General features: G+C 35.3%; 1 pseudogene; it reads right to left on the bottom strand.

Moving 5' to 3' along the window:
• Positions 1–12,222: 12,222 nt before the first annotated feature.
• Positions 12,223–12,440, bottom strand: LOC125935913 (uncharacterized; annotated as a pseudogene).
• Between the last annotated feature and the right edge of the window lie 1,037 nt (positions 12,441–13,477).

The raw sequence follows: 13,477 nt of genomic DNA, 5'->3' as shown, positions 1-13,477 counted from the left end.
AAGAGAAGTGAGGTCACAAGGCAACATGCTACTCCTAAAACTAGAGAGACCAACAGGTAAACAAGAGAATCATAACTTACTAGCAACAGAAACTCATGAGCCAAAACTCTGTGGCAAACAATTTCTGGGAGGAAAAGCTGAATTATAATTGAAAAATTGCTGAAGGCTCAGAGGAAAAGTCTGAGAGTTAAAAATCCTAAGAGACTCAGTATAGGGGTGGGGAGATGGCACAATTTTCTAAGTTTTACCTCCAAGATCATTACCACAGTCTCAAAATAAGTATCAGAGAAAAACACCCTCATGCTTCCTGCAGGGAGGAGGAACAAAGGAACCATTTTGAAAAACTTGAGAACACCCTGTTCTTAACAAGTCATGGTGGTAGGAGAAGCCAGTTAACCAGAACCTGACTTGCTGGGGTATTATCAGAGCTTAAAGGGCCTGGAAAAAGGGAAATACTGAACTCTAGCCCACTTTAGTCATTCTCTCCTACCTGAGGAAGAAGATGAAAACTGAGAAACACTTATGAAACTCATGGTCCAGAGGTATAGGTGCACTAAAAGACTAAAACAGATCAAAGGACTATAGCTCATCTTCCTTCCCCCACACCTCACATCAATTACTAGAGGCCAAATACAGCAGTTTCTTTTACCCAGTATTTCATGTCCAGTACTCAAGAAAAAACTACAAAGCATAGCATGAGGCAAAAAAACATAATTTGAAGAGATATATAATCAAAACCAAGCACGGCAGGAATGTTGTAATTATCAGATCAGAAATGTAAACAATAATGGTTAATATGCTGAGGACTCCCATGGGTAAAGAAAGCATACAACATGCAATAAAAGGAAGATAGTGTAAACAGAAATGCAAATCCCAAGAAGGAACCAGAAAGAAATGCTAGACACAAATATATACTCTCAGAAATGAAGAAGGCCTTTAAATGGTTTATTAGCAAGCTGAATTCAACTGAGAAAAAAATTTCAGCGTGAGGATATCTCAAAAGAAACCTCTAAAACTGAAAAGCAAAGTGAACAAATATTGAAAAAAACAATATCCAAGGAGTATGTAATATATATATATATATATGCATATATATATATATACATATATACATATATATATATATGTATATATGCATATATGCATATATAATGAGATGGCCCAAAGGAGAACAAAGAGAAAAAGAGAAAGAAAAAGTATTTGGACAATATGACTGAGAATTTTCCCAAATTAGTGTTAGATAACAAAGCACAGATCCAGGAAGCTTAGAGAACACCAAGCAGGGTAAGTGCCAAAAAAATTACACAGAAAATTAAAGATTAAAAAATGCGAAAATAAGTCAAAGGGAAAAAAACACCTTACACAAAGAGGAACAAGAAGAATTACATCTGACTTGTCCTCAGAAATCATGCAAACAAGGAGAGAGTGGAGTGAAATATTTGAAGTGTAGAGGGAAAGAAACCACCAACCTAGAATTTTATACCCTGAAAAATTATCTTTCAAAAGTGAAGGAGAAATAAAGCCTTTCTCAGACAAAAATATTAAGACAATCTGTTGCCTGTAAACCTGGCTTGTAAGAAATATTAAAAAAAATTCTTAGAGAGAAGGAAATAATATAGGTCAGAAGCTCGGATCAACATAAAGGATGAACATCAAAGAAAGTAAAAAAATTTTTTTTTCTCTTTCTTTTTCCTAATTGATCTAACAGATAATTTTTCAAAATAATAGCAATAATATATTTGATTATGCAAGCTTATATGTATGTATATATGCATATACATATGTATATATACGTATATACATACATACACACACATGCTTTGTATATTTATATATAAGTGAACTGAATGAGAATAACAGTACAAGGGATGTGAGGCAGGGTTTAAGATTATTTGGTTACTATAAGAAACTTACGCAACCAATGAACTGCTTTAGTGTTTATATGAAAGTGGACTTGAATTAGTTGTGTTAATTGTAAACTCTAGGGCAATCACTAAAAACAGTTAAAAAGGAAGTATAACTCATGTCTTAAGAAATGTAATTAATATGCAGTAGCCCTAGCAAACTAATATAATAGGAATATAAAAAATTTGGTATTAATTATATATTAAATAATAGATGCCCTGTATAGGATACACAAAGGTTTTATACTCGTCATATATAAATAATGTCTACATTGCAGTAAGCAAAAGGTAAATGATTAAAAGTGGAAAAAGACTAAGTAACAACACACAGGAATAAAAGCAGACCATATTTATACAAAAAGATGACCCACCTCACTAAAAATCAGAAAAATACATATTAAAACAATAATATATTTCATTTCTCAGATTCAAAAAATTACAACTATCGTGAGATCATATGTGAAAGTCACAGGAAATTAACAAAATTATTGACAGCAGTATACATGGTACAATCTTTTTTGGAATTAAATATTGAAACAAACTTGGGATTTATATATTGTTTGGACACAGAGATCTAATTTTGTAATCTGTTTCACAGGAATATCTACATCAATCTATCTATATGTGTACTTAAATTTTTAATGTGTGTTTATTTTTGAGAGAGAGAGAGAGACAGAATGTGAGCAAGGGAGGGGCAGAGAGAGAGGGAGACACAGAATCCAAAGCAGGCTCCAGGCTCTGAGCCATCAGCAAAGAACCTGTGGTGGGGCTCAAACTCATGAACCGTGAGACCATGACCTGAGCTGAAGTCGGATGGTTACCAACTAAGCCACCCAGGTGCCCCACTATAAAATAGAATCTCTAAAAATATCTATAACATATGTATAAATATATTCATTATAGTAATGATTATATTAGTAGAAAATTAGTAGAAACTTAAATGTTAACCAGTAAAGGAATGGTAAAATGAATTAAGTTACCTCCATAGAAATTTGTATAGTAGTTAAATGAATCTGCATGTTCTGCAATGGAAAGACTGCGAAATCACACTGCTAAGAGTAAAAATAAAATTAAGAAGCATTTATAGCATGATTCCGCTCAGGCAGAAGTTTCTATTTCTTTCTATATAAATTATTTATTTTTATAAATCCATACAAAAGCCTGAAAGGGGGACATTAAACTTTAAAGCAGTTAAGTGTCCCTGGAATGGGATTGGAGTAGAGTCTAATAAAGCAAAATCCCTACTCTTTCCTTTAAATCCTGGGAATATATTCTTTCATGTTATTATTGTGTATTTACTTTTTAGAAGTATAAAAAACATTCAATTTGTTTACAATTTTTCCCATCGCTGTATCCCTGCACTCAGGACAGTATATGGCAAATAATAGATATCCATTAAATATTTTGGAATCAGTGAATAGGAGGAAGATGAAAAGAGGTAAAAATAAATCTTAAAAGAAAAATTATTTATAATGAATGTCAAAGGCACAAAATGAAAAAAGTAACATAAAGAATAAGATACGGTTAGGAAAGAACGAAACAGAGTTAAATGTAACTGTATTTTGGAAATCTACTGGTTAGGGAGGAGGGATACAAATCAGAAAAACCAAGTTGGAAATAAATCCTGCTTTTCCCTCCATATAATGGATGTGGGGCCAAGGAGTATGTGAGAAACACAAATATCATAGAATTTTGACAGCCTGATTTAAGAAAAGTTGTGGCCTTTCCATGTAAGCAAAACAAATTTATTAAAATTCTCCTACTATTCTCTGGCCAATTAATTCATATATACAAAGACTTTCTCTAACATTTCTCCAAATAAGAAATTTTATGTTATGTTAATAAATGGAACATAAAAAAATATGAAGAGAATCTGGACACTCTACATGGCAATTGGTAAAAATAAAATCATCAATAATAAAGCAGTTCTAAATGAAAGGCGAACCCCGGCTTAAATTTCTACTTGCTTTGTGGGTGAGAAGACATATCTCTTATACTTAATAAAAAGAGTAAACTCCTGTGTTTGTTTTTTTTTTTTTTACTTTTCTAATTCACATTAGAATAAGCAGGTTAATCAAATTTTTGGTACATGATATGTGGTATAATAATCAAGCTAACATCCATACCACTTTAGTATTTTAAATTTTTTAAATAAAATTTCATTTTTTCTTTGAAATACATCTGACAATCTCAACTAAATATGAGTTCGTATTTACCCTTTAAAAAGTATTTTTTTGAATACTATACACACACACACACACTACTTAAATTTATATATTATTTTTGAGAGACAGAGAGAACGAGAGAGAGCATGAGCAGGGAGGGGTGAAGAGAGAGAGGGACAGAGGATCCGAAGCAGACTCTGTGCTAACAGCAGACAACCCAAAGCGCGGCTCAAACTCAAACCACAAGATCATCACCAGAGCCGAAGTCAGACATTGAACTGAATGAGCCACCCAGGCACCCAAAAGTATTTTAATATAAACTTTTGTGTGCAACCTAAATGATAATCTTGCCAATCTTGTCAACAGTCTTTTTAATGATTAAGATCAGATAAATGATAAAATAACAGCTATCTTTACCATTTAATAAGACCTTGTTAAAATACCTGTTAGATCTCTTATGAAGACTCCTGAGAACAGTATCCTCCAAATCATTAGCTAATTTTGATATGGAAAAAATTTTTGACTAATTAAAATTTATCTTGGGAGTTCTAACCTTTAATCCTATATTCCTTCTCTCTTTATCAGAGCTGTGAAAAGTGGAAAATTTCACATCATCCTATGTAATTAAACAGCTGCTCCATCTTCAAGCTCAGCTTTCCTAATCTTATTTATAAGATCAAGTCTCTTAAATTTGCAGAAGCCAGTCTCTTCCTAAACATCAAAGACTATAAATATCCCTTGTATTCATAGGACATATAGGAACAGATGTTACATGATTAAATTCTTTCCCATTTAGAACATTTCAGTGAATTTTACCACTGGTTTGATATGGTGTGATATTTGATATTTTCTGAATCCCAAAACAAGTGTCTTACTTCACATCTCCCAGGCAATACTTATTATATCTTATGTATGAGACTGATGTATTATTATTTTCCCACCATCTATGTGACACAGAATACCAACTTCTAAAGGTGAAATCTTCATATATATTCTAAAGTTAATAGAAGGTCACCATGACCCAACAAATGACCCGTCATTTTCTATCATTCAGAGTTTGTTGCAGACAAAAGATATCATTCAAGGTATTTAAGCAAGAAGCTTAATATAAGGAATTATAACAGCATTCAAAGAACTGAAGGAGCTGACTGTAAGCGTAAGCAATACCTCCAGGAATAACTTCCAGAAGAACAAAATTATTGAAAAAATTCAATTTACAACAGCATGAGAAAGAATAAAAGACGTAAAAATACATTATAAAAAAGAAGTGCAAAACTTAAAACAGAATTTAAATTTGGTCAGGAAATTCCTGAACTGAAATGAATTTCTTGAAAACATCTAGACTAAGTTGCATACAATAATGCAAATTAGGGCTTAATTATAAAATATATAAAATTCCATTTTTTGACATCTGAGCTTGGAGACCACTGGAACCGTGCAGTTACATGAATCTATACACTCTGAATTTCTGAAGACACAAAAACTGTACCTTCATATTTAGAACACACAAGCTTAACTGAATTCAACCCAATGACTTTTTAAAAAGGTACTTAAAAATCTACTAGATAATGAATAATTAATTTGACTCAGTTTTTCACTTCCAAATGAGTTGGGTATTTTTCCTGCAGGATATATGGCAAATAGTTATAAAATATAGATGTTGGCAAGTTTTCATTTTAAAATACAGCTTTTATTCATTGTTTCAAGCTCATTTCTTTTAGCTCTCATTTGATTGCTACTAAGCCCATGGGATGTTATAATACACTGTCACATTTTATTAAAAATATTTTTGTTATGGAAATTAATGTGTAACTGCAATTAAAGAATACTGCATCATATCCTAACCCAAATTTACTTAACTGCATGAGGCAACTACGCTGAGTTTTAGCACCTAAAAATTTTGTAGCACATTCCAATCTTTCTTTCCCATTATTCAGAGAATAAATTACAAGGAAAGTCACAAATAAAACCTATTCCCTGAACCTAGTTACTGATGATGGTACACTTAGTTGTATCCAAAATGAGTAAGACCGTGGAGCACAGAGGTAGGAGTTAAGAAGAAACAGAAGAGGGCCATAATAGCTGATATTACAAGGTATCAAGGGAAATCATTGAAAATGATTCATAAAGCTTTCAAAGTAGACAAATGGTCCCATATATGTTATTACCTTAAGAACAACTATTTCCACTTCTGACAGCTCAGAGGTACAGGAAGGAGCTATTAGAGGCCATCAGAAATTACTTGTTTGATTCTGTTGTACCTGCATCATTTAACCAATAAAAAAGAAACCCAAGGCAGCTGCAGCTAGAAATCAATTTTTCTGCTGCTTCATTTTAAAAATGTTATTGGCTAAGTCGGCACTGAATTATAATGCAACTAGATTTTTTCACTGCATTTAGCAGATTCTTCAATTGAAATTCTGCTTCTAAAGTTTCTACAATTAGAGATCTTAATTTGTGTACACTAAAATGTTACGGTTCATTAAAAATCTGTCCCTCTGTTCTAGGGATTTCCTTGGACCTCATATTTTGCAACTGGGAAAGTGACTTCTCTCTCCCACAGTTTAGTTATTTGGGGGCAATGAAAGCTAAACAGAAAATTGGAATTTATAGGTGATTTATATTCAGGATGTAAAAATGTGGCAGGGAGAGAATTATTTTCTATAATGCTTATGTAACATTTACTATACTCCATTATATATTTAGATATTCTTTTGAATATCATGTCTTTCAAAATCTGTGGTTAGGGGTCATTGGTGTTAACTTTCCATGTCTCACCAAAGCATGTAACCTCACATGCAGTCAAAGAATACTGGAACCAGAACAGAATCAATTCATCAACACCCTCATATCACAGATGAGCAAACTGAAATACACCTGTTCAGATGACTTTCTCAAGGTCAAAGAATTGCCACTGTATCCACCCTTAGCTCCAGAGCCCTGGATTTAGAGATTTTAGAGGGGAGGGTTGTGGAGAAACAGTTCCTAATCTCTTCCCAAAGGAATTGATTTCACCAGAGAAAGTGAAGCCTAAGGTTATTCTAAAAAAACAGTAGAGGGTGCAGTGAAAGCCAAGTGGGATGTGATTTCAGATTAGGCTAATCTGTAGGTTGCCTCATTAATAAGACAGAACTATAGACAAACTGGATAAACAGAAGATCAGCAAAGAAATAGAAGACTTGCACAACTATAAGCCAACTAGACCTAATAGATACCTTTGGACTACTCCACACAACAGCAAGAGAATATAGGAGGAGGTGGTTCATGATGGCAGTGTAGAAATATGGGGAATTCCCCTCCTCCCATGGACACAACAGGACTACAGCTACAGATGCAACAATCCCCTCTGAAAAAGATCTGAAAACTACCTGAGCTGCTTCTCCACAACAAAAGATAAAAGGGCCACATCAAGATGTGGAGGAGAGACAGAGATGGGATATCACCCAAAACCCCCACACCCAGCATGACAACCCACAAATGGGACGGATCTCACAAGCATGAAGCTTCTCCTTGAGGAGCAAGGTGTTTGTGCCCCACATGAGGTCCCTGAGCCTTGGGACCTACCTCTGAGAGACAAGCCCACAAAACATCTGACTTTCAAAACCAACAGGGCTTATATCCAGAACCATAGGGCTGTAGGGAATCGAGATTCAACTCTTGAGGGCTTGCTTGAAGATTCACTACCCCGGGCTCAGTGCAAACACAGCATTTGAAAAGCACAAACACCATATGAGAAAGAGATTCACTAGCTAATCTTAAAGCATCTTCTATAGGAGCAGGTGTCTGTTAGAACTTTCTGTGGGGACTGAGGCACTGGTTCACACAATTTATTGCATTCTCCCTCTGCCTTGCTAGCACTAGAGGCACAACCTACCCCCATGCCACTCCCAGGGACTGAGTAAGGACAAGGGGAATGACTCGCCCCCACACCACTCCTATGGCCACATGCATGGCCCACACAGCATCCCCTTGAGCACCTGGCTCTGATGGCCAAGATAAATTGTATTCTAGGCCCTGTGGGTTTAAGATAACCACAGAAACACTTGTTGGCAGGCCCTTAGGCCAATACAAAGAAAGTAGTCTAAAACAGAATTCTAGTCTTCCTGTAAAAAAAAGGCTTATTTATTTGTTCTGGAGCTTCAGGCTAAGGGATGGGCTTCAGGCTTACCACATATCTAGAGTCTATGGACATGCTCTCCAGAAACATACACTGGAAGATGCCATCTTTTCACTCTCTCTTGGCACTACAGCTTGCCAGCACCTCCCAGAAAGGACCTTATACACTTGTCTGGAGCCCTGATTTTTCAACTGTTGTCAAGGGAACCCTTTAGAGTTCCTGGTCTGGAAGCCAGGGGGATTTATAATTGTGGTGTCATAGGTCTGTATATATTTTCATACCTTAATAGATGCTGCCTTAAGGTACAGCTTCCAATCAGCCTGAAACTAGGTGCTAAGATCCCTCCCTCTGGAACAATGATCTTGTTAGCACATCCTCAATAGCTGGACCCTTCCAAGAAGAAATCAGGCTGCTTAGATAATCACAAGTTTCCAGAGACAATTAAGAGCTAAAGCAAGATGAAATAGTGAGGTTCATGTCCTATGCAAGGCCACTCCTTGAAGAAAGAGCTATTTTGCTTAATACATAGAAAGAAACACAGAGTCAAGTAAAATGAGGAAAGAGAGGAGTATGTCCCAAAGAACATGATAAAACCCTACCAAAATAAAGCACCTTAATGAAACAAAGATAAATTTAAGTTTAAGCTAAAAATAAAAGGTACAAATTAATAACAAGAAAACACATGAAAGTAAAAATCACACTGGTAAAGATAAATATAGAGTAAAGGTAGTAGGCTAAGCATGTATAAAACTAGTATGAAGGTTAGACAAAAAAATGGTAAAAGTAACTATAACTAGAATAATTAGGTAAGGGCTATGCAAAATAAAAAGATGTAAAATATTACAACAAAAACATAAAATGGGAGAATGGGAATGTAGCATTTTAGAGTGTGTTCAAACTTAACTTGCAATCAACTTAAAAGAGACTATTATATAGGTTCACTATTCTATTTGAGCCTCATGGTAATCAGAAAGCAAAAACATATAGTGGATATATAAAAAATAATGAGAAAGGAGTCTAATCATAACACCACAGAAAGTTATCAAACCACAAGGGAAGAAAGCAAGATAAAAGAGGAACAGAGAGGAAGTATAAAAACAGCTAGATAACAATGAACACAACTGCAATAAGTGCATATCTATCAAAAACTACTAAAATATAAATACACTAAATTTTACAATCACAGGACATAAAATGGCTGAATGGAAGAAAACAAGGCCCATGTATAATATGCCTTTAAGAAGCTTACTCCAGATGTAAGGACACACACAAACTGAAAATAAAGGAATGAAAAAAGATGTTTCATGCAAACAGAAATCCTGCCACCCGCCCCCCCCACAAAAAAACCTGGGGTAGCTACACTTGTATCAGATAAAACAGACTTAAAAAAAAAAAACAAAAACATAATGAGATGTCTGGGTGGCTCAGTTGGTTGAGCTACCAACTCTTGATTTCAGCTCAGGTCATGATCTCAGGATTGTGAGATCGAGCTTTGTGTCATATTCCACACTGAGTGTGAGCCTACCTGGGATTCTCGCTTTGCCTCTGTCCCTCTCGCCTGCTCACTTAAATTTAAAAAAAAGACTGTAATAAAAGACCAGGATGGGTATTACATAATGACAAAGGGGTCAACCCAACAAGAAAACAGAACATTTGTGGGGTGCCTGGGCAGCTCAGGTGGTTAAGCATCGAACTCTTGATTTCGGCTCAGGTTATGATCTCACAGTTATGTGATCAAGCCTTGTCTTAGTCTCTGCTCTGGGCCTGGAGCCTTCTTATTCCTTCTCTCCATCTCCCTCTGCCCTTCTAACCCTCAAAAAACAAAAACAAAAACAAAACAAAAAACCAAAATATATTTGTAAATAGTTAGGTACCCAACAGTAAAGCACCTAAATATATAAAACAAATATTAACAGAACTAAAAGGAGAAATTGAGAGCAGTATAATAATAATAGGGGACTTTAATACCCTAATTTTACCAATGGCTGGATCATCATGACAAAAAATAAGTAAGGAAATATTCGTCTTAAATGATATATTAGACCATACTGGACTTGCTAGATATATACAAAATATTCCACCCAAAAGCAGCAGAATACACATTTTTCTCAAGTGTGCATGAAACATTCTGCAGGATAGATCATATTTTAGGCCATTAAACAAGTCTCAATAAATTTAAGAAGACTGAAATTTTAAGAAGTATTTTCCATGACAAGAGTAGCATAAACATAGAAATCGCTTAATTTTGTTTAATGTTTATTTATTTTTGAGAGAGATAGACACAGTGTGAGCAGGGAAAGGGCAGAGAAAAAGGGAGACATAGAATCTGAAGCAGGTTCCAGGCTCTGAGCTGTCAGCACAGAGCCCAATGCAGGGCTCGAACTCATCAACAGTGAGATCATGACCTTAGCCAAAGTCAGATGTTTAACCAAATGAGCCACCCAGGCACCCCAAAACATGGAAACCATTTAAAGAACATTGAAAAAAGTCACACATATGTGGAAATTAAGCCATAAGCTACTGAACAAACTATAGGTCAATGAAGAAATCAAAGGGGAAATAAAAAAGTACCTTGAGACAAAAGAAAATAGAAATACAACAATTCAAAATCCACAGAAATACAGCAAGAGCAGGTCTTAGAGGAAAGTTTACAGTGATACAGGCCTACCTCAAGAAAGAGGAAACATCTCAAATAAACAATCTAACTTGACACCCAAAGAAACTAGAAAAAGAAGTATAAATAAAACCCAAAAATATTAAGAAAGAAGGAAATACAGATCAGAGCAGAAATAAATGAAATAGAGAACAGCTAGAAAAGACAACAGAAAAGAGCAATGAAACTGAGAGCCAGTTACTTGAAAAGATAAAGGTGGCAAAACTTTACCTGGATTTACTAAGAAGAACTCAAATAAATAAAATCAGAAATGAAAGAAAAGTTACAAGTGAAGTATATCATAAAAAACTCCTATGAACAATTATATACCAACAAATATAACAACCCAGAAGAAATGGATAAATTCCTATAAACATACAATCTCCCAATACTGTATCATGAAGAAATAGAAAAGCTGAATAGACCAACTACTAATAAGGAGATTGAATCAGTAATCAAGGGTGCCTCGGTGGCTCAGTTGGTTGACTGCCCAACTTGTAATTTCAGCTCAGGTCATGATCTCACAGTTTGTGGGTTCAAGCTCCAGGCTGTCAGCACAAAGCCAGCTTGGGATTCTCGTTCTCTCTCTCTTCTCCTCCCCTGCTTGTGTGTGCTCACTCTCTCTCACCAAAAATTAATAAATAAACATTTAAAAAAAACCTCCCAAACAAATGTCCAGGACCAGATCATCCAAGCGTTGAATTTAACCGACTATTAAAAGACTGAATACCTATCCTACTCAAATCTTCCAAAAACTGAAGAGGTGGGAACACTTTCAAGCTTATTTTACAAGGCCAGCATTACTAAAACCAGACAAGGATACCACATAAAAAGAAAATTAAAGGCCAATATCCCTGATGAAAATGGTTGCAAATAGCCTCAACAAAATCTTAGCAAACAAAATTCAACAATACATTAAAGGATAACTTACTATGATCAAGTGTGATTTATCTCATGGATTCCAAAGACAGTTTAACATCCACAAATCAACCAATGTGATACACCACATTAACAAAAAAAGGATAAAACCATATGATTATCTAAACAGATGCAGAAAAAGCACATCAAAATTCAATATCCATTTATGATACCAACATAAACCAAAGTGGACAGAAAAAATGTACCTCAACATAATAAAACCATATATGATAGGTTCTCAGCTAACATCATACCCAAAGGTGAAAAGCTCAAAGCTTTTCCTTGAAGAGAAGGATACCCACTCTAGCCACTTTTTTTTTAATGTTCTTATTTATTTTTGAGACAGAGAGGGACAGAGCATGAACAGGGGAGGGGTAGAGAGAGAGGGAGACACAGAATCGGAAGCAGGCTCTAGGCTCCGTGCTGTCAGCACAGAGCCCAATGCGGGGCTTGAACTCATGGAGTGTGAGATCATGACCTGAGCCAAAGTGGGACGCTCAACCGACGGAGCCACCCAGGAGCCCCTCTAGCCAATTTTCTTCATAGCCCTGGAAGTCCCAGACAGAGTGATTAAGCAGAAAAAATAAATAAAAGTCACCCAAATTGGATAGAGGACATATTAGATATTAAACTGATAAGAACAGATACTACACATGATCCTAGCTAAAAGGCCGAGAAGCAATAAGCAAATTGAAAAGGAAAAAGTAAAAGAGCCACTATTTGTGGATGACATGGTTTTATATACAATGAACCCTAAAGACTGCATTAAAAACAAAACAAAACAAAACAAAAACAGAACTTGAGCACTTGGGTGGTTCTTTAAAAGCAAAAAACAAAAAACTATTAGAACTAATAAATACAGCAAAGTTGTATGTTTGTGCTTTTATACACCAAAACAAATTATCAGAAAAAGAAATTAAGAAAACAATCCCATTTACAGTTGCAACAAAAACAGTAAAATATGTAGGAATAAATTTTAATCAAGGAGGTGAAAGACTTATCCAGTGAAACAATAACACGCTGAAAATGATACAAATAAATGAAAAGATAGTCCATGCTCACGTATTAGAATTAATATTGTTTAAATATTTGTATTACCCAAAGCAATGTACAGATTCAGTGTGATTCCTACCAAAATTTCAAAAGCAGTTTTCAAAGAAATCAAACAAACCATCCTAAAATGTGTACAGAACCACAAAAGATGCTGAATAGCTAAAGAAATCTTGACAAAGAATAGTACAAAGTGGTAATAATCAAATAGTATGGTATTGGCATAAAAACAAATACAAAGATTGATGGAACAGTGAACCCAGGAATAAACCCACATGCATATGGTCAGTTAATTTAGAGCAGAAGAGCCAAGAATTTACAACGAGGAATGGACAGTCTCTTCAATACATAGTGTTGGGAAAACTGGACAGCCAGATCCAAAATAACACAACTGGACTTGAACATTAGACATGAGGGGCACCTGGGTGGCTCAGTCGGTTAAGCGGCCGACTTCGGCTCAGGTCATGATCTCACGGTCCGTGAGTTCGAGCCCCGCGTCAGGCTCTGTGCTGACACCTCGGAGCCTGGAGCCTGTTTTGGATTCTGTGTCTCCCTCTGTCTGACCCTCCCCCATTCATGCTCTGTCTCTCTCTGTCTCAAAAATAAATAAACGTTAAAAAAAAAAAAAAAAACATTAGACATGAAACCATAAAACTCCTAGAAGAAAACA

This window comes from Panthera uncia (genome assembly GCF_023721935.1).
Source record: "Panthera uncia isolate 11264 chromosome A1 unlocalized genomic scaffold, Puncia_PCG_1.0 HiC_scaffold_17, whole genome shotgun sequence".
NCBI lineage: Eukaryota > Metazoa > Chordata > Mammalia > Carnivora > Felidae > Panthera > Panthera uncia.
This window is presented reverse-complemented; position numbering and strand designations above follow the sequence as displayed.